Raw genomic sequence first — 25802 nt, 5'->3', positions numbered from 1 at the left:
TTGCTGACTCCCTTTTTGTTTGTCGGAACTTTTTGTGTCTGACTGGTTGCTAGAGGAGCAGAGTTTAGTTGTTTGTATGTAGGCTTCTGCCTCCTTAAGCAGTTCGGGAAAAGTGAAGATTCTCTTTCGGACGAGGTCAAACTTGAATTGTGACCAGTCCTTCAGACCCTTGAAAAATTCTGTGAAAGCAACTTCGTCAGGCATCCCTGAATATGGATTCTCACCAGATTAAACCGTCGTAAGAACAGAGCCCCTCACGGTCTCCCTGAACAATCGTACCCAAGTCGGTTCTTTTCTTCTTGGCCAGTATGTTCATTGAGAATTTTAAGGCGAATAGGAACGCAAGTGTTGTGAAATTGTTTATAATTATGCACCTAGACTGGTGCTGAACCACTATAGGGCAATGCCCTTCTAGGTAGTTAGAAATCATATGCACCATGCGACATCATCAAACCCCTACAAGTAAATGAGGTTGGTGTATTCCATTAGGTGGTCTTCTAGGTTGGTGGTGCCATCATAGGCTCCAACAAAGACATTCTTAACCTTGGCCGACTGTATTGCCTCAATTTTTTCCTTGGAGAACGCAATGGGTTGTTCTCCAAGATTAAGCAAACGAAGCTGCCAGTCCAAAGGTTGGACTTGATATGTAGCCTGACCCCCGAATAGGGTAGGTTGCTAAAAAGGTTGAGCAAACAACCCGTATGTTTGATGGGGTACATACGGCGCCGAGCCAATCATTTAAGGATGTGGTCCAACGAAATGAACGTCTGGCAGGTGCTCTTTCTCTAAATAGGAATACCTCAGAGAGGTATTCCTGAAGTTGTCTAGCATGGTCGGCGTTGATGCCATGTAAAAATTACTGACTACTCCTGTGCTCAATGATCTACCAAGCATCAGTGTAAGTCTTCTTGTTGTCATCCGGCTCTATGTACAAAATGGGTTTCCTCTTCATCGTCTCATAGAGACGGAATTTGGTCTATTCAATTAAGGGTCGGGCCCCCTTTCTTCTGCTTAGGTTGTGGAGTGGGCTGCCTATCCTTGACTGGCTTGGCTTTCTTAGGGCGAGAAGGCTTCTTGGCCGGCTGTTCCTTGCTTGGAGCAGCCACCTGAATTTTGATTAAGTCTTTCATCTTGCCCTTGAAGTTTGTCAAAAATTTCAAGAACTCTTAACGGTTGACGTGAGAAGTCGGCCCTTCATCCTAGGGCTGGCCGGTTGACTTGCTCGCACCAGCTTGATTGGCAATCTGTTCCCTTCTTTCCTTTTGACAGATGCGTTTAGTAATGACAGAACCATCTTAGGCTGTATGCACTTCAACTTATCCTACTCTGTATCATGGTCCGAATGCACCTCTGCTTATGGACGTTTGTCCTCGGGAGACGGTACATGTTCTTAAGAAACCATCTTAGAGGTACTCTCCCCATCGACGGTGCCAAATGTTTTGGGGTTTTCTGATTTGTACTGTGGGAGAGTTACATCATCAAGACAGGATCCTCGTCGCATGTACCTGCAAGCAAATGAAAACTTCGGGTGTTCGGAGTTTTGACTCCAATGCTCAAGTTAGTAATAGATGGAGTGTAATTAATGCGGTAAGTAAAAGAATAATTTTGGATCCTGAGATTAAGTGTTTTGTCTATTGTAAGAGAATATTGATGCAATCGATGTTGTAATCACTTTATGTGCCCCCAAAATGGAGTAAATTCCCCTATTTATAGGGCATTGGGAATTATGCCCTTCCTTAGGTTATTTTACTTAAGAAAACAGGTTGCGCCATTTTACGGTTCTATGGGAATTGGGCCCTTTAAGGCCGCCATTTCCCTTCCTGATTGGTGTGCCATGTGTCGTATCCTAGTTGGCCTATTTTAGGCGCTTCCTAGGGTGACACGTATCACTGCATAACTGGACAGCATGGCTAGGGTATTTTTACCCAAATCAATTACAGAAAAAATTAAGAGCACAAATCTGTTGGGTTTCGTAAAGACCCACTCTACGCGGAAAGAAGCCTCCCAAGACTCGCTTTAATAACTAAAGCAAGCAAAGCAAGCAAAACATAATTAATACATAATTAAGAGAAAAGGGAGAAAGAATTATACCCTAGACGTGTGCTTCGCTCACCGAAAGAGCTCTTACTTGAACCCCGCAAATGCAAGGTCTCCGACGGCTCGTACCCTCGAACCCCGACCCGAACAGTCCAAGTCCCAAAGGTTAGTCAGGACCCGACCAATAAAAACTGGAGTTTTACGAACTTAGAGGTTTTCTCACCTAATGGGAGATGCCTCATTGAGTTCCACTCAAGTGTTCTTCCCAAATGCAAAAACCTTGGTATTTATAGGGTAATGAACCCTTGAACTCCCACTCTTGATTAATGTGGGAGTTTTGTGCATTTCCACCAATTTATCTAATTCCAAAATAAATTATAAGCCAAATGCAACCACAAAGCAACAAGTGGCAAGAGGAGAAAATGGGTTAGGTGAGGATCATATCCTATAGGGGGACCATTTCCTTGCTCCCGAAGGCATGGCTGTAAGCCTTAGTCCCCACTCTCCTCAAAACCGGCAACTTGCAAAGGGTGAGCTGGCAGCCCACCTTGCTGCCCAGCTAGCACTGCCAGCCTGGGCGCAGGTAGAAAGGCCAGTACGCACCAGCCAGCAGGCCCAGCACATGCGTGCTGCTAGCAAGCCACGCATGCTGCTGGCTGCTGGGCGCTGGGCGAGGCTTGCTAGTTGCTCGCTGCTTGCTGCGATGGCATGCACACACACGCACACACGCATAGCAAGCACAGGGTGCTGCTGCTGCTTGGTGTTGCCATGCGAAGGCACGCACACAAGCCAGCACGCATGATGCTGCCATGCGAGGCACACACACGCAAGCATCTAGTGCTAGCGATGGTGCTGCCATGTGAGGCACGCACGCACGCAATCACCTTGTGCTAGCGATGGTGCGCCTAGCACACATGGTGCGTCTAGGCTTGCGCCTAGCCATGCAAAGTGCATGCTAGCTCGAGCTAACCTAGCGTCAACATGGCTAGACCAATGCGATGCTACGGCTACGCTTGAACTTGTTGCTTGTGATTTTGCGATGCTCGGTCTCGACGCCCTAGGTCTTTGTTTGTAAAACTCCGACGTCTCATCTAATTATTTGAATTGATTCGTCGTCTCGGATCGGTTGTTCGATTGGGTTCGACCCGAAGGGTTCAGTCAAGATTAAGATGTAATAATAATTGTACATTAATATTACTGATTGGAAGCGGCCTCCACCTAGGCATTCCGATCACTTAATCTTACTAAAGAATTAATAATACAGTTGTTGGAAGGACACCATTCCTTTCAATCTCCCACTTGTCCTTCCAGACAAGTGTGCATACAGTGTATAGCCAATTTCCTATGTCGCCTAATGTCGCTTCGTGAACTATAAGGTAAGATTCATCGTCATCCTTATGACGTTCAGAAGTGTCTCTCGATCTCCGAGTTCGACGGTCAATAAGCAGATGATTTCTAAAATCCATCTGAGCACGGCCATGCATTTTCACAGTCTCGCTCTTCGAGCGGCCTTGTAAACAACAAAGACATGTTCCCTATTGTTAATAGGGGGAAATTCCTAGTCTTGTACTGTAAGTTTCTCTTTCTAAGAGGACCTAATCTCCCGAGTGTTCCCGTTACGATCCCTAGTTACGGCAGACGTTAGGCAACATCAAAGAAACTAGTACTCAAACAAGAAAACTTCACAATACTCATGGTTGAGGAAAGAGTTCCGATAGTTATAATGAGAACTGTACTTATAACAATTTTGAATCTCTTAAAGTACTCTCATACGTCGATTAGGTGCAGTTGAAAACTAGCACCTGTGTAAATGCTTCATGATTATTACGTCCTTGCAACACAAGAAACGGTGTTGTAAATCATACTACACACTAATCTCTGGTGGTCTTTAATCGTCCATCTGTTAAATGACCTCGATTAGGGATAATTTTCGATTTAGATATTTAAATGTTCACTTAACAAGTGTTTCTTTATCCAAGACATAGTCTTGATACCCTATTTTGAATATTCTTAGAAATCGAATGGACTCATTATTTGATTCTAAACCACAATCAAATAGTTTGTGGAATTTATTATTATATTTTAATACCACCATGCAACTCTTCAACGTTTCATCTTATGATAAATGGTTTTCTTCAAATGTTTTAAGAGCAATAATCTTCATTAAACATTTATAGAAATCACACCCATACTTAATATGTTTGATTTCTTTTATGCAATTTTGAATGTTGTTGTTCACTTACTGTAAAGGTTTAGTTACAATTTACTTTGCAAATCTCAACATCTTCATTAATGAACACTTTCATAATTAGATGATAGAATATGAGAGTGTTATGGATTATCTATGATTTAGGATTTATTTTCCATGTGATGGTCCCACTCATTTTCATGATTTGAGATCTTCTACATGACAACCTACAATCACTGTTCAAAAACGAACTTTCCATTGAACACCTTTCTTTATTATTTCCTTTGAGGCAACAATATTCTCAACATATATTTCAGTAGAGTTCCTGATGAAGCTTTGCTCTTGATTCTATTCCAAGAGACTCACAACGATTTGGGGTACCCTAATCACTTGTGACCATGGAAATTTCCGCACATTTACACATGGATTCATGTCCATGTTACCATTCTCAAAACTACGATGCACTTTAGCTCGTGCTTGTAAATGGCTTTCTTGTTAAGGATCCGATCCTTGCTAAGGATGTGCTCGCAACATCAATTTAAATTATATTTGTTTCTTTGTGTCAAGAACTCATCCCTTTTACTTATCCAAGTACTTTGGATGTTCTTTAGCACAATTTAACGATTTCATAGATTGGTATTTTGTACTTCTCATGCTCTCAGCATGTAAGTTGGTGACGACTTCATATCATAGCATACGTGATGGTTTCAATTTCAGAACTATTGCATTCATGTAACTTTTAGCTCATCCAATTTCAATGAGTCTTGTTAAGTTGTTTGCTATGTGACATGGTTGTAAGTCTCTGCTCGAGTCTTTCTCATTTAACTTAGTATTAGCCTAGCTAGTACTTAGTCCAAACATTTACTTAGTTTTATATGGGTCGAAAGCCTTTCAAAGTCTTTCATGTTTAACACGATAAATTCCTTTACTCGTTCTAACAATTTATTAAGTATATGCAATAGATCTTAATTCCCAACATGTACTAAGCAGTGCCTTTATCTTGGTCCATTATTGAAAACTTTCAAATCTAAGCATTTAGCATTTGAAATTCATTTCATAATAGAGTTCGTAAACTTCTTGTTGGACCTTACAAGATTGACTTTTTCTCCCACTAAACTTCTTATCCATAAGAATTTCTATGATTCTCCATAAAATTTTATGAGAATACATGTTCCAATTCCTTCATGCAATGCTTCCCTCAATCCCAAATGGATTTCTCGAGCTTGCTTTCAACTCTAGCATTATCTAGAGGAAACCCTTTAGACTATCTCATAGTCTCTTCCAAAATCTCCTTTTAGGAAAGTGGTTTCTGTGTCTATTTTGCCATATTTCATATGCGCAATTTGATTTGCTAGAATAATCACGAAAAGACATAAGCATTCCGATTAGTGAATAGGTCTTATCAACGCCGTGATTACCCTTTTCAACTAATCTAGCTATGTATGCATATACATATTCATGTTTGTTAGTTTTATCCTTGAAAACTTATTTGCAATTTATGGGTCTTTCATCCTTCATGCAATTCAATCAAGTTTTAAAACATGATTTCCAAACATGCACTAGTAGAAAAAACGAAATAGACACCCCTCCTTTAGCACCGGTTCTTGAAAACCGGTGCCAAAAGAAATGGGTGGGATTAAAAAATTCAGTGTTTGCACCGGTTCCAACCAAAACTGGTGCCAATCATTTAATTAGCACCGGTTCAAACCGGTGCCAACTTATAAAAAAAATAAAATAAATAAATAAATATGGCATAGAGTTGGCACCCGTTCCCCTTAAACCGGTGCCAACTATGTTATTATTAAAAAAAATAAAACCAGGTCTGAGCTAGCTTCTTCGTTTTCATTTCATTTCCTCGATCTTTCATCTTCTCATCTGATCTGCCTCTCTCTCTCCTCCATTGAAGCGTAGCCGAATTTCTCCATTGAAGGTGCTTCTGAGCTTTCCTAACACTCCTTCTCTCTCCTTCGATCTCCTTCTATAACCACCACTTTCCCTTTCCTTTCTTCTCTCTTTCGATCTCCTTCTCTCTTTCTACAATATTGGAGGTTAGGGTTTCTAGGTGCGTCTATTTTGAATCAATTCGATGTGCGTGCGTCTTTAGCAACAACAAATTCGAATCAATTTCGAAACAAAAATAAGAAATTCGAGGTTAGGGTTTCTGGGTTATTTAGCTTTGCGTTATATTGTGGCAGTTCTGAGCTTTCTCCTCCATTGAAACAACTTTTGAGGTAATGTTTTTTAATCAATGAAGTTTTTGAATCAATGAATATCAATTCCGCTAATTATTTGTGTTAGTTCTAATTTCCTTAATTTCTGTTGAGAAAATGCTGAAAAGGTTGGGTCTTTTTTATGTTTGTTTTGTGGGTTGTTTATGGTAGGCAAAAAGAGCTGGATATGTTGATGAAGGTTAAGGAAGTAAAAGGGTGTGTGGGTAAGGGGAGTGATAATGATGATGATGGTATTCGAAAGAAAGTTTTGGAAAAACTCGACAATGAATTAGCCAAAGGCGATGAAAGAGCCGCCCTTTTCTTGGTCAAACAATCCCTTATACAACCTGGTATCCTCCGCTGCTTTGGCGCTGCTCGCCAGGTTCTTTTTTACCCTCTATCTAAATCAATTTTATCACTTCGACTATATTTGATCATTATGAATTCAATTCAGTATTACCCTTTTGTTAATTAATTTGTTTTCTTTTTATTGGGTTTCTCTTAATTTTGTAAGAATTAATTTCTGCTGAAGATTTTGATTATTTCATTCACTATTAAATTGTCTGGTTGGTGTATGAGATTAATGTGCAATACAAATCAAGATTATGCCTCCCTATATTCTACAACTATGATGGTATATATGTGTGTTGTGCCACAAAATTGTATAATTTTAAAAAGATTGAATTTTGTCCATTATAAAAAATGGATTTTATTTTCAATCATACTGTATAAATTGTACATCTTTGAGGTTAATTGGATGGAGCTGCTCTATATGATTATGATTAATTAAAGATGAAATTTCAAAAGATTTGTGTTTCCATTTTAACCTCAGACTTTGTAGGTTGAATTCCCAATAATAAATAGATTGGGATTACTGATAGAATTTTAAGTTTCAATGTTCCTTGAACATGGAGTTTGTTAGTTCAATTTGGTTTTGTCTGCTGGGGGTTCTGTAGCTGTTTGCATGTATCTAAATTTATGTCATTGAAACATGTATTACTTGCATTAGTTTCAAGCTTTTTAACATGTGAATCTTTGTGTCGAGCTTCAGTAACCCATATGGCCTGTGTGTGACTCCTGACATGATACATTGGATAAGGGTGTGAGTGTTTGAAGCCTAGAACAATTTGAATTTGAACAATGTTATGAAGTGCTTTCTGGATGTTTGGATCCCTACACAAACATGATTATTGTCTCGAAGTTGAGATGTTATGGATTTGGACTTTAGTATTTGTTATTAAGTGGAAGTGTGATTTTTCCTCCCACTGAATATTGTGGAATTTATGTTTGTGGCTCTCGCAAATTTTTTTTTGATGGACTAGTAGTCTTAAATTGGTTTTGCACCTAATTACATGGTAGTTGGCTGGTTGCAGCAGATTGGGATTCGAGAAATTTGTGGTTAAAGTTTCTGGCAGGCTCCACTTGACACTTTTTTGTAGATTTTATGGTGTGATACAAATAGAACCTCAGTGAAGTCTTGGAATCTATAGAGCTTTTGTCTACATCGTTTAGAATATTTTATGAAGGAAATATGATGTTAGGTGTATCTAGTGGTTTTCACATCAACATTGACTTGACACTTTTGCGTTGGACTTGACTGATTAAGCTGTTAGGTGTATCCAGTGGTTTTCACATTAACATTATGGACTTTATGAGGTGATTAATCTGGTATCTTCATTTTTGTTTTGATGCAGCCAATTCACATCTTGTAGATTTCTGTGTTTCTATCTAATTAAAAGATTATCTTGTGATCGATTTTTTTGGTAGGCAGTACTCTCTTGATTTGGATTGTGCTTAAATTTAGCTAGCTATATGGGGTGTCCCTTCTGTTTCAGGTTCTGGTGATTTTATATTTATGTTCTGTTCTTGTGATGCACATCCGCACATTACAATGGATAACTGTGCTTAATATCAGTTCTTTGAGGTTATGGAGTTCTCTTCCCGAATATTTCCAAGCAGTTACGATTTAAATACATTCTCAATCATAGGTTGGCTGCAAAGGCGTTGTGTGAGATCAACCTAGTGTTTTTGTGGGAGTAGTGGCTTTCTTTAGCTTATAGGGATTCTGTGTCTTGTAGATCATTAAACCCTTTTTCCTTTCTGCTTTAAGTTCTTCTCATACACCCAATATCCTTGCTGGTTGCTTGGATGCGTGTCATGCTGCTGCTTCAGGCGTTATACTTCGAGATCGGGCCTGCCTATTTGAGCTTTACTATATTCTAGTATTACGTGGTTTAAGTATTTCTTGCCGAAAATATGCTATTGGCATTGTAGTGTTGTTATTATTATTATCGATACCCCAATTCCTACCTTGGAGGAGCTCAGTTGTCTTAACTCAGGGTCTGAATTTGCAATGGTAAAACTTTGGTTTAATGTCCTTTGTTTTCTGTCAGGTTTAAGTTTATGCTATATGGTTTTTCTTGTATACTTCACATTACACTTCAGCATCATGATCTTATACTCTTGGTTTTTGTAGGCATTGTAGAATGTACATACTCTCTTGGTATTTGAAGGAGGAGCCTCTGCTTTGTACTTCTTAGCAATTGTTTCAGTCTGGTTTTCATATCTAGCTGTTGATTTTATGATAAGACGGGTGCCAATGACTTTCTTGGCTTTATTACATTTATTTCCATTGTTTAATGGTCTGGTTTCCATTTCTATGGTCTTCTTGATCATATGATATAGCTGATGTTGGGAGTATTATGGTGATAATGACTTTTAGTTATTGCTGTGTCCTCTTATGTCTCTGCTCTCCTCAACTGCTGTTCTTCATAGTTGCCATATTTATGTTGATTGGTTTTTCCCTAAGTTTTTTTTTTTCTAAATGGAATCATCTGTACTGGGTCTGTGTTCCACACCACATAGTTTCAGATTCAATTTTCTATTGCTCGTTCCGATGGAAGTTATTGATGAGACATTTTATTAATGGCATGATGGTGAAATATGAGAGCTCTACTCCATATAGGGTGTCATTTATTCAAATTGCACTTTATTTGATTGTTTTTTTTATTTGAACTTTCATTACCATTTAGTTTGATGGGGTGGTCAATTAACACCACCTTGATTGTGTGATAGAAAGATGCTTTGCTTATAGGATTTGCTGATTTTTCCTGAACTTTTGTGGCTGAATTTTCACATCAGGTTTTTGTCTTACTTTGTTGTTTATTGGGTAATTATTTGCTGACAATTTGTTCCTACTCTAGGAGTTGGGCTGCTCTTCTCTTTATCTATCACGGTCTATGTTTCTATCTTCTTTTTTAATCTATATTGCATCTGCTTCAAGGAAAGTTCAGGTCCTCGTCAATTGTTAACAGGATTCTCCAGCCTTAAGAATTTGTGGTCTGGTAATGTTAGTGAGTTTTAGGGGTGCCTTCATCATGGATATTGCTTATTGTATTTTGAGCTCTAATTTGCGAATTTGTCCTTGATTATACTGTCAATATGTTATTTGTGATTATGGGGTGGCAAGTTGTGCTAAGTTCATCTTTATCCTGTCTTCTGAAATTTTACCTTTTCTTGTTTCTGCTGCCCAAGCATCTTCTGGTGCAATACATAGTGTGCTATACTTTATTAAGCATGCATTTTGCTTCAGCCTTCAGGTTCATGCTTCATCTTATGATTTTATAGGATCAGGGTTTTTTTTTTTTTTTTTTTTGGGTGGTACTTGGCTTAACGCTTGTAGCTGTGATGATCTATGGTATTGACATTGCTTTAGCATCGCGTTGGGATTTCATAAAAATTGAAGGTTAGAGTTCTTCTGAGCTCTATCGTGAATGTATCCTAACAGTGTCAACTAGCTTGCGGCGCGACATTACGTGTAACATAGCCCCTTTCTTGTCATTTAAAAAATCTAGGGAGTTTCTAATCCTTTACTTGGATTTGTTTCTTGCCAATTTCTTTTGGTGTTACAGTGGCTGGAGTTCTCAATGGCATGCATCATTCTTTTGGTGCTGCTTGTAGATTATGGTTTCTTGAACTCGGGTTAATGGGTTTTGCCTATCATTGTGTCGATTCTGCTTGGATTTGCTCTTCTAAGGAGCTTGCAAATATCGGGTTTATGTTGCTCTAGATTTTGACTATTTGGTGTAACGCTGTGACTACTGGAAATTCACATTCGATGATGATATTTTTATGTTCAATTAATCTTACGGCCTTGGTGATATCAGGGTCATGTTCTATTGGATTGGGTTTAAATTTGTTGGGAAATATTAGGTGAAGGTGGATCCTCAGGTTGCTGCAATCATGCATTTTGGGAAGATGTGATGGATACATATTAAGAATGCTTGAACAGCCACAGAAGCAGAACAGCCACAACCATCAGAGCAGAAACACAGCCACAGCCACCAGGGCAGAAACACAGCCACAGCCAGCAGAGCAGCCACCAACACAAGACCAGGACAGCTAGTTAAATGAAATGCAAGAAAGGTCGATAAGAGATAAGTCTGGATTATTTAATTTTTTGGACGAAAATTGTAATATTACAGCCTTTTTTAATGAAAATATGTAACTTTATATATATATATATATATTAATGTTTCTATATCAATTCAAGTGAAAAAATGCAAAAAAAAAAAAAATTATTATTATTTTTTTGGGGTATTTTTGCCACCGGTTTTTACTAGAACCGGTGCCAAAAGTTTTTTTTAAATTTTTTTTTGAGACTTTTTGCACCGGTTCTTGCTTTGAACCGGTGCCAATAGTATTGAAAAAAAAGCGCGCCATGGTAGTTGGCACCGGTTAACCGGTGCTAAATGCTTTAGTTGGCACCGGTTTTGAATCGGTGCCAAATTTTCATGGATTTGGCATCCCTCAAATACCCAACGGTTCAAAACCGGTGCCAAAGGGGGGGTTTGAAAACCGGTGCCTTTTTATTTTTTTCGTCTAGTGATGGAGTCTATTTCGGATTTTATGGCCTCTAACCATTTTTCGGAATTTGGATTTGTCGTAGCTAATTTACAAGATACTATTCCTTTACCATTAAATAGCATGCTTGTAAGTCATAGGTTCATTTCTAACTTAATAGAAATTTATGGGATTCAATCCAAGCCTTTGGTGAATTCTATACCTATACGGGGCAATTGCATCAAACATTGAGTTTCAAGGTGCTTTTAAAGCCCTTTGAGTATATTGATTTTACTCCAATACTTCTAAAGTTTTGTGAGGATTGAATTATCATTTAAGGCACTTGTAAAGTCCTTTGAGTATTCTTGATCAATTATTCCCTTGAAGCCATTCTAAAGTCTTTAGAAATTCTCGGTTTATATTTGTTGTTAATCTCGATGGTCATCGAGTTCATTTTTCTCCCACTTTTCGTTTTGAAATGTGTTACTTTCTAGAAAGACACCACTTAGAGCAACAAACACTGTGTTCTCAATTTAGGTTGTGGAAGTAATGCCCGTAGTCTCAATTGAATACTTACAAAGAGACCTGTATATTGTCTTTCGGTAAAAGTTCGTTGTGAAACAAACAGCTAGCTCCTACTTGAGCTACCTTAGCCCTTAGTGAGCCACTTAGCTCCCACTGAGCCAATGAACTCTAGACATATACATGAAAAGACGCTAGAAACTATTTCTCTCCATAACTGAATATGGTATCTTCTCTTAGCTTCGACGATTTTGTTTAGTGTAACATTAGTCGTTTGTGCAAATCTTTAAGAACTTTATAGGAAGGGGTGTGATCTACCATCATTCGAGTCATTTTCAAATTGCATCGAGTTCTCCATCAAGACTATCTATGTTCTTTGTGGAGATCATTACGAAATTTCAATTTCATAACTTTGGTGTGATCACTCTTGGCTTTAAGCAAAATTGCTTGACCTAATCAAGATGTTTTGATAGCTTGCCATGTTGATTCTATGCTTCACTGAACTTTTGAGCTACCCAAGGTCCAGTTTGCTCATATTTGATGAATATAGCCATATTCTTGCAAATTGTGAGGCATTGAAGTAATGGATTCTTTTTAGCTTTCAGAGTCAATTGTTTATCCCAAGCACAATAGTTCCTTTCTTTGTCGATTTCAACAAGTAAGACTTGCCTGTCTTAGCACGATTTCAAATCGATCATCTATCAGGAGTCTATCTAATAGAGCCTTGAGTATGTCCTTGTTGCTGTGACATTGCTAAAGATGTTCGGAACATAAATCATGTTCATGACCTGAACTCGGTGAGTTTTCATGTTATGGAAATGTTTGTTTATAATCAAGCATCCTTGACTCATGGCTTATACGACCATGTCATTTAAGTATACCTAGCAACTATTGGTCTTTTGAATGTGAGTCTTTCCGTGTGTAAATGGATCGTTTGCTGATTATGGAACAAAATAACCATTATTTGTTCCAGCCTTAGCTTTAAAAGGTCTTTAAACAAAACAAATGACCTTACAACTGATGTAGCAGTACTTGCTTCATTCAAATCTTGTAAGTCAATAACTTAGTCAATCTTCAAAAGTTTGTGGTCACTTTCAAAGTGGATTTCTCAAGCAGTATCCAATACTTGTGAAGATAATGAACTGCTAAGTTAACATGAACTCATGGGCAGAAAAGGAATCTCATTCTTTTCTTTGTTCCTTGTTTCCTATATTTATTATCGTACATCATCTCATAACTGTAAGAATCATTTCTTTAAGTTCCTTGACTTTTACACTTTGTTAGGCATAATTAAGCATCTAATGCGCCATAAAACAAAGTTCTATCTCTTCTTCCAATTCGTACTTGAATTACTTCATAAATGAGTCCTACTCATTTCCGTTTGAAGCGAAAAGATATGTTGGTTGTCAACTATTGACAATTTTGAGTTTTACAACTCAATATTTCATGCTTGTCAAAACTACTTAGTATTTTGAACACATGATATCCAACCGCCCTTTTGGGCTTTAGTCGATTATGAGAAGTTGTATCTTAGATATGCCTTTTCTTTCTTTGAGAACCATTCTCGAAAGATTTCCTTTTACCAATCGATGGAAACAATATAATTTGATTTAGAATTCTACAAATATAAGTGCAAAGTATACCCATTTATCAAGATCATAATAAGTTTGAAATTCAAAGCATACATGCAAACTTTCAATCTTATTACGCGTCTTATCCAAGCACTATAAATTATCCCTTTTAGGCGAGAATGAAACGATTCCAAGATCCCAAAGATCACAAAGTGATTAAGCATGCTTTGGCTTGTGTTAACACTTAATATTTTAGGGTAAGCAATCGAATTGCTAATAGCTCCAAGCTACTCTTGGTTCGATAAGACGTCGCATCTAATACTTCCTTGACGTTTTATCTCCATTACCACGACATCTAAGGACTCCTTACTGATATCGTTTAGCTTAACCAAGACAACTTGTATACCTAGTATACCTTACGTTCCTAGGGAGGTAGTGATGCCTCGCTTTGGCGTAGCCCATCACGTACGCGCATTAGTTCGGTAAGTGATGTCCTTGGAACGACAAATTTTTAGCTCAATAATCTAGGGACCTAGGGTTTCTATGTTGGTTGATTTAAGTGAACTTAACAATCATCGCAACATTTTGAAATCCTAAGCATGCATCTAGCATTCAAATATATATAAGGATAAAAACAACATATATAAAATGCATAAAATTAGATGCATTTGGCAACTAGCATGACCCCTTGAATCTTCAAGTCTTCAAGGCTCTTCAAGGCACCATCTTGGCTCGTCTTCTTAGACGCGCCGTCTTGAGACATCTCCGCCAAGAATCTAATTACTAGTTACTATGACTAAGATTAATCTAAATATCAAAGTACAAAAATACTCAACGGTACGCAGACCGTATTTAGATTTACAAACATACGTAACGAAAACGCAGTCCGTATTTTCTATTCTAGTCGGGTCCCACTAGTTGCCATTTTCTTAAAACCAGTTTTGAAACAATCTTTCATTCACCCAGTCACTATTTGTGAATGGCCCATGCATTTTACGAGATAAACAAGTAAACACGCAAAACTAGTAACTAACTTAGGCGGTTAGTCTGATTAACGCGCCTAATTAAAACTAGTCAAAGATGTTTAATAGATTATGTATTTCTAAGGTGCAATTTGTTCACGTAATTACCTAAGCTCCCACTAAATTCCGCATCCAACTTAATCAATCCAATTAATTAAGTCAGTTCAACCCATAATTTGTAAAAAAAAAATATTTGCAAGAGCCGGGAAAAACCGAAGTCTAACCTCGTTAAAATTTTTAAATAAAAAATCAAAACGGCAAAATTTGCAAACTACGATAGCCTAAAATTTACGCAGATCAGCCCATGCACGATGTACGGGCTGTGCACCATGGTTGCTAGGCAGCCCATGTGTTGCGTGTGGTGTTGGCTGCTAGCAAGCTTTCCTAGCGCAACATGCCATGCTAGCTAGCACCAGCAGCACGCTACGCATGCTAGTTCGTCGCTGGCGCAGGCAGTAGTGGCCTGGCTGGCTGGGGCTTGCTACCTCACTGCCCAGCAGTACGCACAAGCACTCCAGCAGCCTAAGGCCACGCATCCAGCATTACGGCAGCACGCAACAGCACCCTCGCCACACAGCAGCACCATTTCAAGGCACAACCCTGTGCGCACCAAAGGCAGCCACATGTGGGCTCCTAGGCAGCCCGACTAGCCTTGGTGATGCTTGGGCGTTTTTGCCTCGATTTCTGTGCCGTTTCTCGGGATTTTTAATCCCGATTTATGTGTAACGTAAAATTAATCTAAATTTATTTTAGAATTATTTTAGGGCAAAATAAAAATAAAATAAGTCCAACTTAATTAAATTCAATTTTAATGGTCACAAGCCTAAATCATCCAAAATTTCCCTTTTATATAATTTAGGTCTTTCTTGATGCTTTAAAATTGAAGGGCTATACCAAAATTAATTTGACCAATATGCAAATTAATAATGATTTTGACAAAGCAAGGAGTTGGAAAACAAAACCAATCATCTAATGAAAATTTTGCAACTTTTAACTTGTGTAAAAATTAATAAAATTACATCTTCCAATATGAAGATTAATCAAAAATTTAATCACAAGTACATTAATCAACACAAAATGATTAAATCCAAAATTAGTTTAACCATGGAATTTGAGAATCAAATTTCCAACCATTTAAACACTCAAAGATTGGATCTTTAATATACAAGGAACTTAAAATTACACATTCACAACAAACATTCAAACATTAATGCAATTTATTTGCATAATTGTGAAAAACAAGTTTATGTGAAAAAGAACATATCAACTTAAGCACATATTATAACTCCATAATCATGCTTAAAAGATATTTAAATTGTAGTAGATTAGGGATGCAATAATGCATTTAATCTACCCTTGACATGCTTGCATTTAATCTACCCTCAAAAAATAGGTTTTTGGTTCGAATTCAGCTTTTGGACAGCCCTTATAGAGAGTTGAAACTGATTAAGAACGTTGATTCCACCCAAAAAACACTATTTTTGAGCCATAATCCGAGTTCTTAGCCAAAAACCGAAAAAATACGAGATTAAAACTATTTTAAAAACGTACTTCTAATAAAATTAGAAAAACAAAACCAGAAATTAAATCTACTTTAAAACACCTAAATTAATAAATAATTGCAACAGGATTTCGTTCTTCTTTAATTCTTGAGCTAAAATGGAAGAGAGGGCTGAGTAAGTTCATCGACAATGGAGGCCATGGCTAAGTGAAGTTCAGCAACTGTGAAGAACGGCTGAGTGAATTCAGCAACCATGGAGGACGGGTGAGTGGAGTTCAGTGGGGATTATGCAGGTGGGTCAAAATTATAACTTTATTTTATTGTTTTAGCAACTGACCTTTCAAGGCTAGTTACAAATAATTTAGTCAAATTTTAGTTGACCAAGTATTTGTAGCGGACATATAAAGGGCCAGTTGCGAATAAAATAATATATTTTAAAAATAATTAATATTAGCAATGGGCATTGTTATGCCAGTTGCAGATATTATAATATTTTTAACTGGCATCAAATAGGCAAGTTGCTAATATAGATTTTTACTTTTACACTCCAAGTATTAGTAACGCTCATTACTATGCTAGTGGCTAATGACATAATATTTGTAAATGACATTATTTTAGCCAATTACAATTAGGGTTTTTGTAGCTAACATTAATAACGCCACTTGCTAATAAGATGTTGTTAACAGCAATTTTTCCACTAATGCCCACTTCAAAAGTCTTGTGGTTAATGTTCTTATAGTTCCAATGTTTAGTTTTCTCTTTATATGTTTTAGCACTCTCATAAGCATCTAACCTAAACTCTTCTAATTCACTAAATTGTAGCAATCTTTTAGCTTAGCTAGTCTTAAGGTTCATGTTTAACTCCTTTATTGCCCAAAATTCCTTATGCTCTATTTTTACGAGAAGATGGGTAGATTTTCAATAAACTAGCCTATAAGAAGACATACCTAAAAGGGTTTTAAAGGCTGTCTTATACGCTCATAATGATTATACAATCTTATTTGCGCAATCCTTCCTAAAAATTAAATGTTCATAGTTTTCTTTAGAATTTGCTTTAACTCTCTATTAGCAAGCTCTATTCGACCATTGCTTTGAGGATGATAAGCTAATGCAACTTTATGTTTAACCCCATACCTTCTTAAAAGAGAATCAAGCGGCTTATTACGAAAATGAGAGCCTTCATCACATAAAATCGCTCTAAGAATAACAAATCTAGAAAAAAAATGCATTTTAATTTAAAAATTTCATAACAACTTTTGAATCATCAGTATGAGTAGCTATAGCTACTACCTATTAAGAAACATAATCTTCATCAACTAAAATATATCAATTTTTATGGGAAGAGGGAAAAGGGACCCATAAAATCAATTCCTAAAAACTCAACTTCAAGCATAATATTCATAGGCATTTCATTTCTTTTAAATATGTTATCTACTCGTTGACATCTATCACATTTTCTAACATAGTCTCTAGAATATTTATACATAGTGGGCCAATAAAACCAGATTGCCAAATTTTAGCTATTGTGTTATTTGTACTTAAATGACCACCACACTCTAATGAATGACAATGAAGCATTAAATTATGAAATTCTTCTTCTGGCACACATCTTCTATTTAGACTATCAGCAATAAATTTATACAACAAAGGCTCTTCCCAAAATTAATGTTACCATCCCACAAAATATTCTTTTTCTGATGATTGCTTAATTTCGAAGGAATGATACCACTTACCAAATAGTTTACTAAATTAGCATGCCAGGGAATACTAGCAATAGCCAACAATTATTCATCTGGAAATGTTTCATCTACAGGCATTTTATTATCAATTTCTAATTTAGATAAGTGGTATGCAACAGGATTTTCATTGCCTTTTTTATCTTTAATTAATTTCTAAATTAAATCTTGTAGTAAAAGAATTCAACGAAGGAGTCTAGGCATAGGTTCCTTTTTACTTAACAAGTATTTTTAAGGCAGAGTGATATGTGAAAATAATTACTTTAGACACTATAAAATAAGATCTAAATTTCTCTATGGCAAACTCAATAACAAGCATTTCTTTTCCACTAGGTGTGTAATTTAATTTAGCATCATTGAGCATTTTGCTAGCATAATCTTCATGGAACTTTTTATCTTTTCTTTGTCCTAAAACAACACCAAGAACATAATCACTTGCATTACATATTAGTTCAGAATGGAAATTCCAATAAGGAGCTGCCACAACAGGTGTTGTAGTTAACTCTTTCTTTATTTTGTTAAACGCATGCAAACAATTAAAAATAAAATCAAAGGGAACATCTTTGTTCAACAAATTGCATAAGGGGTTAGAAATCTTTGAAAAATCTTTAATAAAACATCTATAAAAACCCGCATGACCTAAGAAGCTTCTAACTCCTTTAACATTAGGAGTTGGAAGTTTTTCAAATTACTTCTATTTTTGAACGATCTACCTCAATGCCTTTTGTAGAAATTTTATGTCCAAGTTGTATGCCTTCTTGTGTAATGAAATGACACTTTTCTCAATTTAAACTAAATTAGTCTCTTCATAACTTTGTTAATTAAGAGAAAGGTTAGCTAGACAATTGTCAAAAGATGATCTAAAAATATAACAATCATCCATAAACACTTCAATAATCTTCTCTATATAATCTAAAAAAATAGACATCATAAACGCTGAAAAGTAGCAGAGCATTACATGAATTGAAAAGAATATTGTTTCGGGGCTTTTAGAGTCCCACGAGAGAGTTACAATTCTGGGAATGCGCGCCGACCGTCTGTACCTGCAAAACCACAAAACTCTAGTTGGGTGGAGTTCCGCCTCCGACGATCAAGTTAGAACGTGTCTGGATGGGTAAAAGTGCGAAAAGTAAATGGTTTTTCTCTCTGATTCAGAGAGAATTCTGCAATAAATATTGCTCGGTTTTTTTTGTATGTATATTCCTGAGTGTTTCTGAATGCCCAATAAATGAGGAGTTTCCTCTATTTATAGCAGATGAAGATATGCTCCCCTACTAGGGTTACAATGCCACGTGTCAGCGTCCGATTGGATCCCATTGGGCCTTTCTGAGGCTGACACGTGTCAGCTTACTATTGGTCCACGTGGAATAGGGTTTTTTACCCCAAACATTAGCCCCTCACAGGTGTGACGTGTCTTTCCACGTGGCACCTGTGACACGTGTCATATTATGCGAAGGTAACAGTTTGTCTCCTTCCCTCCATTTTTAATTTTTTTTTAATTCGAATTTCGAATTTGAATTGGAGGGGGAGGCGACGGTTCACCTTCTGCCCCCCTCCTATAAATAGGAGGCTTCCTCCTCTCATTCCATACTTTGCAAATTTTCACATAAAATTTCCTTGAGAGAAAAAAGCTCTGACACTGGCTGCTCTTGTTTTCAACCAGCTCCTTTGATTCAGATACGTCCGGATACTCGTTGAGTGCTTCTTTGATCATCTCACTAAGGTACCGTTTGACTTAGTCAACTTTTTCTTCTTTATTTTAATATTGCCACAACCGGCCTTTTACTGTCTAGGGCATTTCAAAGCAATTCCCTTCATAAATTGCATTCCATAGGCCCACAGCCAGTCTTATACCGTCCAGGGTATCTTCGAGCAATTTTCTTCATAAATTGCTTAGAATAAACCCACAGCCGGTCTTATACCGTCTGGTATATCTTCGAACAATTGACTTCAAAAATTGCATTCAATAGACCCACAGCCGGTCTTATACCGTATGGGGCATCTTTAAGCATTCTTCATAATTTTCTTTCTCTAGACCCACAACCGGTCTTTATACCTCCTAGGGCATCTTTAAGCAATCTTCAAAAACTGCATTTAATAGACTCGCAACCGGTCTTATGCCGCCTGGGCCATCTTTGAGCAATCTTCAAGAACTGCATTCAATAGGCCCACAATCGGTCTTGTGCCGCCTGGGGCATTTTTGAGCCATTTTCTTTTAAAAACGTCTGACCATTTGTTTTGTTTTTCAGTTTTCAAAACATACACAGTCGAACAACTTCCTCCTGTGGTATCTTCAAGCCACATTTTAGGAAAAAGGTCAAGTTTTCTTCAAATTTCAGTTGCTCTTCAAAGGGGTACCGTTTGGGGTATCTTCAAGCAACAACTCAAAGATCCGTTTGCTAGCAAACGTTTTTACTACTTCAAGGTACCGTCTCTGCCCCTTGCATCTTTTTGAATTTTTCCCAGCTGTATAGGTTGTTAGAGTAATGGACTCACCTAACACACACACGGCACGACCTAGGGCAGTTGTCAACCATTCACCAGATACGACTAAGTATAGGACTGGGGATGCCGTTTGGGGGTGTTTGGACCACCCTTATTCTTCTAAGAATCCGTCCGTCTCTAATCATGTGCAGGACAGAATGGCTCGGACAAGGAAAACGACTGTTAACCTCGAGTACCAGTCGAATGATTCAGGAGGAAGTTCGGTTGATGATGCTCCTTTTGACCAACCAGGCGTACCTAGCACTCTCGGAGATGAGATTCTTGAAGAGTCCGGAAGCTCAGACGGTGAATAAACCGTCCAACAATCAGACTCCACCTAGTCGAAAATGGAGTCGGATGCCCCTCAGGAGGATGAGGAGGCATATAACTAGCCTTCAGCAAATAACCCAACAGAGGCGCACATGAGAGCCCAGGACGTTGTAACTTTGAATGCAACACTCCCGACATTTTTGAAGAACTTCCAGGTAGGGTCCGGATGGGAGATAGTTGTGCCGTCAGTAGATGCATCCGTCTAAATAGGCCAGCTGGAAGAGCAAATTCTATATGGTCTCTTCCCCTTCTCCGGCTGTGAACCACCGACTGCGCCCTCCCCAAGACCCTGGAAGGGTCTTGAGACCAAATAATGGAGCCGGGCCTTTTTAAGAAGACTACTACGCCACTACATGATGGGACACAAGTTATTGTCCCCAAGTTCTAGGTCCCTCATCTGGACTGGTTCAAAGACGAGGCGATCCTTTCCCCTGGAAAAACGACGACTAAGCTAGCCGTTGAAATCCGGAAGGAGCATCTTGAGAAAAAGAGAGCCCAACTGGCGGCCAAAGGTGATGGGGTAAGCACCGGATGATTTTTTTACCGTCTGTATGTCTTGCAAACCATCTTGATACTAACCGGTTGCTTTGCTACCTTTTGCAGACGAGGAGCCAGAACGTTCCTCGCTCTTTGAGATAGATGGTGAAAAGACAGGGAGAGGAACTCTCCCATCTTGCTTCACAAAGGCGGAGAGTTGCGCCTGCCCCTGCCCTTGCCTCTGCCAGAAGACAACCGACTCTTGAGAGGCCTACGTCCGCAGGCAAAAGTCTGCGTGATTTGGGCTTAGGCTTAAGATCGACTGAGGCTGGAGCTAGGGAGCCTGAGGTTCCCTCTAGCCGGGTGCATGCTATTGCATCTGGCTCTAATGCGGTTGGGGGTGGTGCCACCCCTCAGCCAAAAACAAAGGTACGAATCTCACTTTTGACCCCCCTGGTCGCTTGGGCCTGTTCGAGTCAAGTCCCAAGCTACCTAGTCAGGGGATTCTTCATGCAGCCGACATAATATAGGCGCTGCATATGTTTAGTACCTAACAAAAGGGGTGGTCATTTTCTGTCTTCTAGGACACAGCAGCTAACTCCACAATTCACTGACTTAGAGGATCCCTCTGCCTTCCCCCCTGCTACTGATTATCAGCCAGCTACAGAGAGGGCTCGCACGTCCCCTAATTTGGATCCCTTAGCCTCCCATTCTGCTAACACTGGCCTTCTTAGCGAAAATGCTGCGAAGGAGGTGGGGACCCATAATTCCAATGAGCTCAATTATTTTTTTAATTAGTTCCTAGGTGATTCTTTTGAAAATCCGTTCTCGGCGTCTTCTTGAAAGGATGGTGTCCTTCCAACAAGTGTATTCTTGCAATAGAGGGTTCAGAATTATTACGGAGCTAATTCTTCAGTAAGGTAAAGTGATCGGAATGCCTAGGTGGAGGCCGCTTCTGATCAGTAATATCAATGTACAATTGATGTTACAGCTTAATCTTAACTGAACCCTTCGGGTCGAACCCAATCGAATCACCAATCCGAGACGACGAATTAATCCGAAAGGATTTAATGAGTCAGCAGAGTTTTACGAATACAGACGTCGGATATCGAGCCTAGGGCGTCGAGATCGAGCGTCGCAAAATCACAAGAAACAAGTATGAGCGTAGCCGTAGCTAGTCTAGGCTAGCTCATCGCAAGCCTAGGCTAGCTCATCGCAAGCCTAGGCTAGCTCATCGCAAGCCTAGGCGCACCATGTGTGTGCTACGCGCACCATGGTGTGCTAGGCACTATCGCAGCCCTAGCATCATGCCTAGGCGCTATCGCAGTCCTAGCATGACGCTAGGCACCATCGCATCCTTATCGCACCAAGCACAACACCCATGTGTGTGTGCATAAGCGTGGGCACTATCGCAGCCCCCTAGCACCACGCACAACACCATCGCAGTGCTAGGCACTTGCGTGTGTGCGTGTGCGTGTGCACCGTAGCACAGCAAGCTGGAAGGTAGCACCGGACTTGCGTGTGTGCTAGGCACCATCGCAGGACACGCACCAAGAACAGCTAGCTGGCAGGCAGAACTGGCCTTGCGTGTGTGCTAGGCACCATCGCAGGCCACGCACCAAGCACAGCGCTAGTGCGTGCTGGCCTGGATGCGCGTAGATGTGCGAGCATGGGCAAGTGGTGCTGGCTGGCTAGGTGTGCGAGCATATGCGAAGGGAGCAACAATGATGCGTGTGATGCTGGCTATGCGAGAGCCATGCATGTACGTGTGCCTGCGATAGCAAGGCAGCAGCACCACGCATGCATGTGCGTATGCCTGCGATAGCGAGGCAGCAGCGCCCAGCGCCTAGCACAAGGCGTGGCTCGCTAGCAGCACGCAAGTGCTGGGCTAGGAGATGCATGTTGTGTCAGCCAGGCATGCTAGGTGGCTGTGCGTGCTGGCAGCACCAGGTGGCAGCCAGCCCAGCTGCCTTGTGAGTAGCGGTTTAGGAGAGGTGGGGACCAAAGCCTCCAAGCTTCCCTTGGGGAGCAAGGCAATGGCCCCCCCATGGGATATAGTCTTCACCTAACCCATTCTCTCCACTTGCCACTTGTTTCCTTGTGATTTCTTTTGCCTAACTATTGATTTTAGAATTAAATAAATTATTGCAATTGCACATGATCCCACATTGATCATGAAAAGGGGTTTAAAGTCCCCATTCTCTATAAATACCCACTTGGTTGGGATTTTGAGGATACAACCTTGAGTGGAATTAAAAAGGCAACTCTAAGAAAGAGTAAACCTTTGATTCGTAAAACTCATAGTTATTTTGTCCGGGTCTTGACTAACCTTCAAGACTTAGGACGCTCGGCTCGGGTCGAGGGTACGATCCGTCGGAGATCTTGTGTTTTCGGGATTTTGAAGTAAGAGCTCTTTAGGAGCGAAGCAAGCGTCAAAGGTATAGTTCTTGTTCTTAATCTTGTTTGATTAAGTTTAATATGCTTGTTAATTGTTTTAATTAAGGGGCGGGTCTTGGTTGAAAATCAACTTGGCAAGAAAATTAAAGCACTTCGATCGGATCAAGGTGGCGAATATTTGAGCCATGAGTTCGACGATCACTTGAAAGAAAATGGCATTTTTTCAGAATTGACACCTCCCAGAACTCCTCAATGGAACGGAGGAATCGGACCTTGTTAGACATGGTTCGATCAATGATGGGTCTTAGTGAACTCCTTATCTCTTTCTGGGGAAATGCGCTACAAACAGCAGCATTAACACTGAATAGAGCTCCGTCAAAAGCTGTTGAAAAGACTCCATATGAATTATGGACTAAGAAACCTCCTAGGTTGTCTTTTCTCAAGATTTGGGGATGCAAAGCATATGTCAAGCGATTAATTTCGGACAAACTTCACCCCAAATTGGATAAGTGTTTCTTTGTGGGATATGCAAAAGAAACCAAAGGGTATTACTTCTACAATAAATCCGAGAACAAAGTGTTTATTTCTTGTGATGGGAGGAAAATGACAAGTGGGAGGAAAATCGAACTCGACGAAGTTCGAGAGGACGAGCAACAATGTCAACCTGACAAAACTAACAATCTAGATACTTTTGAAGCATCTAAGAAGATTGGTCAAAATCAAACAGACAATGTAAATGCTCAACCGATTACCCTACGTAGGTTGCAACGACAAAGATCTCAACCAGACAAATACCTCGGTATCGTCTTAACCGATGATCAGGACATCCTAGTCATGGATGGTGATGAGCCGACGACATACAAGCAAGCTATGACGAGCCCCGACTCTGCAAAATGGCAAGAGGCCATGAAATCCGAGATGGACTCTATGTCTGAAAATCAAGTCTGGGACTTGGTGAATTTGCCCGAGGGTTATAAACCCATTGGTCACAAATGGATCTTCAAAGTGAAGACAAACAAGGATGGAAATGTATCAATATACAAAGCTAGACTAGTGGCAAAAGGTTATAGACAAGTCCACGGGATTGACTATGACGAAACCTTTTTACCAGTTGCAATGCTAAAATCCGTCCGGATCATCCTAGCGATTGCTGCATATTACGATTACGAAATATGGAAAATAGATTTCAAAACAGCCTTCCTTAATGGAATTTTGGAAGAAACTGTGTATATGACACAGCTAGAAGGTTTTTGTCGATCCAGCAACGCTAGAAAGGTTTGCAAGCTGAAGAAGTCCATTTATGGAGTAAAGCAAGCCAGCAGAAGTTGGAATCTGCGATTTGATGAAGCCATCAGCAAGTTTGGTTTTATCAAGAATCCAGATGAATCTTGTGTATACAAGAAGGTCAGTGGGAGTGATATTGCATTCCTAGTCCTGTATGTCGATGACATACTTCTCATTGGAAACAACACAAAATTGTTGGAGTCCGTAAAGGGCTGGTTGGGAAAGTGCTTTTCAATGAAGGACTTAGGAGAGGCACAATACATATTGGGCATCAAGATCTACAGGGATAGATCTAAGAGGATGATTGGATTAATCTAGAGTACTTACATTGATAAGGTACTGACTCGATTCAACATGGAAAATGCCAAAAGAGGGCATTTACCCATGTCCCATGGCGTAACTCTTAGCAAGAAACAGTGTCCACAGACACCTGTTGAGCGAGAAAGAATGAATCAGATCCCATATGCTTCGCTAATCGGATCAATCATGTATGCCATGATATGTACAAGGCCAGATGTATCGTATGCCCTGAGTGCAACGAGTCGATACCAATAGAATCCAGGAGAGGCGCATTGGACTGCGGCCAAGAACATCCTTAAGTACCTGAAAAGGAACAAGGATAAATTCCTGGTGTGTGGAGGCCACAAAGAACTGGTTGTTGAAGGTTACACCGACGCTAGCTTCCAGACTGATAGAGACGACTTCAAGTCACAGTCGTGGGTACATATTTTGTCCGAATGGAGGAGCATTTAGCTGGAAGAGTGCCAAGCAGAGCACCACTGCAGAGTCTATAACTGAAGCCGAGTACTTGGCCGCTTCAGAAGCTGCCAAGGAAGCTGTTTCGATTCGCAAGTTCATTAGCGAACTTGGTGTTGTACCCTCAATCAAGGGGCCGATAGACCTCTATTGTGATAATAATGGAGCTATCGCTCAGGCCAGGGAGCCGAGAGAACACCAGAAGGTCAAACACGTGCAAAGGCGATTTCACATTATAAGGGAATGAAAATCCAAAGGTGAAATCAGAATTTGTAAGATCGGCACGGATGATAATGTAGCTGATCCTTTGACTAAACCTTTGCCTCAAGTGAAACACAACAAACACATTGAGGCAATGGGAATCAAGCATGTTGGAGACTGGCTTTGAAATTCCCCGTACATGTGTTTCAATTAAATAGGATATTTAATGTAAGACACTGTATTA

General features: G+C 39.4%; 1 long non-coding RNA gene across 1 annotated transcript; it reads left to right on the top strand.

The window, feature by feature from the left end:
* The first annotated feature begins 5684 nt into the window (after window positions 1-5684).
* LOC110724418 lies at window positions 5685-10933 on the top strand. The gene is made up of 3 exons (XR_002511981.1): window positions 5685-6456; window positions 6607-6817; window positions 8912-10933. It is a non-coding gene; the product is annotated as an uncharacterized LOC110724418 (long non-coding RNA).
* Window positions 10934-25802: the final 14869 nt, after the last annotated feature.

Source organism: Chenopodium quinoa, unplaced genomic scaffold (genome assembly GCF_001683475.1).
Source record: "Chenopodium quinoa cultivar QQ74 unplaced genomic scaffold, ASM168347v1, whole genome shotgun sequence".
NCBI lineage: Eukaryota > Viridiplantae > Streptophyta > Magnoliopsida > Caryophyllales > Amaranthaceae > Chenopodium > Chenopodium quinoa.
This window is presented reverse-complemented; position numbering and strand designations above follow the sequence as displayed.